Below are 1,113 nucleotides of genomic sequence, written 5' to 3' on the forward strand. Positions count from 1 at the left end.
ATGGCTTTGTCTTCTTGAGCTGCTCTTTGAAATCTTCTGTTCAGCTCTTTTATCTTGTCATTTCTTCCATTTACTTTAGCTACTCTTCACTCAAAGGCAAGTTTCAGAGTTTCTTCTGACATTCATTTGGGTCTTTTCTTCCTTTCTTGTCTTTTTAATGACCTCTTGTTTCATGGATGATGTTATTGATGTCATCCCACAATTCCTCTGGTTTTCAGTCACTGGTGTTCAGTGCATCAAATCTATTCTTTAAATGGTTTCTAAATCGAGGAGAGATATTATCAAGGTCATATTTTGACTCTTCTGGACTTACTTTGTCTTCAGTTCAACTTGAACATGCATATGAGCAGGTGATGGTCTGTTCCACAATCAGCTCCTGGCCTTGTTTTGACTGAAGATATTGAACTTCTCCATTGCCTCTCACCACCGATTTAGTCAATTTCCTGTGTATTCCATCTGGTGAAGTCGATGTGATATGTTGTTGAAAAAAGGTATTTGCAATGAATAAGTTGTTGGTCTTGCAAAATTCTGTCATGCGATCTCCAGCATTCTTTCTTTTTTTTTTTTTCCCACACAACAAACATTTATTAGTGACTTAAAATACATCAATCACTGACCCAGGGGAAGAGGACAAAGTGATGAACAAGTCCAGTCTCTCTCAGTATAAAGCATAGTAATATTTTGCAGTTACTAAGTACAAGGTCTATAAATGGAAGAGCTGAAAATTCAGATATCGGTTCTGTAGAGCAAAATTAGCAGAGTTCCCATGTGACACTGACTACATTATAGTTTGGGAGAACATGGGATGAAAAGGGGAGTATGGAGAGAGAGTGTAAAATGCTATCTAAGTATTTCAGAAGTTTGAGCAAGTTTAGAAGATAAGGTGGTCAATAGTATTGAAAGTTCCAGCATTATTTCTATCTCCAAGGCCATATTTTCCAACTACCAGTAACTCTTCAGAAGTTTCCAACTTTTACATTCCAGTTAGCAGTGATAATCAACACATCTTGAGTGCATGTTCGGTCAATTTCAGACTGCAGAAGTTGATTGTTATGTGCCGTCGAGTCAGCCCTGACTCATAGCGACCCCTCCTTGGGTTTCCGAGGCAGTATC

Source organism: Orycteropus afer, unplaced genomic scaffold (assembly GCF_000298275.1).
Source record: "Orycteropus afer afer isolate SDZICR_OR568_19922 unplaced genomic scaffold, OryAfe1.0 scaffold00471, whole genome shotgun sequence".
Classification (NCBI taxonomy): domain Eukaryota; kingdom Metazoa; phylum Chordata; class Mammalia; order Tubulidentata; family Orycteropodidae; genus Orycteropus; species Orycteropus afer.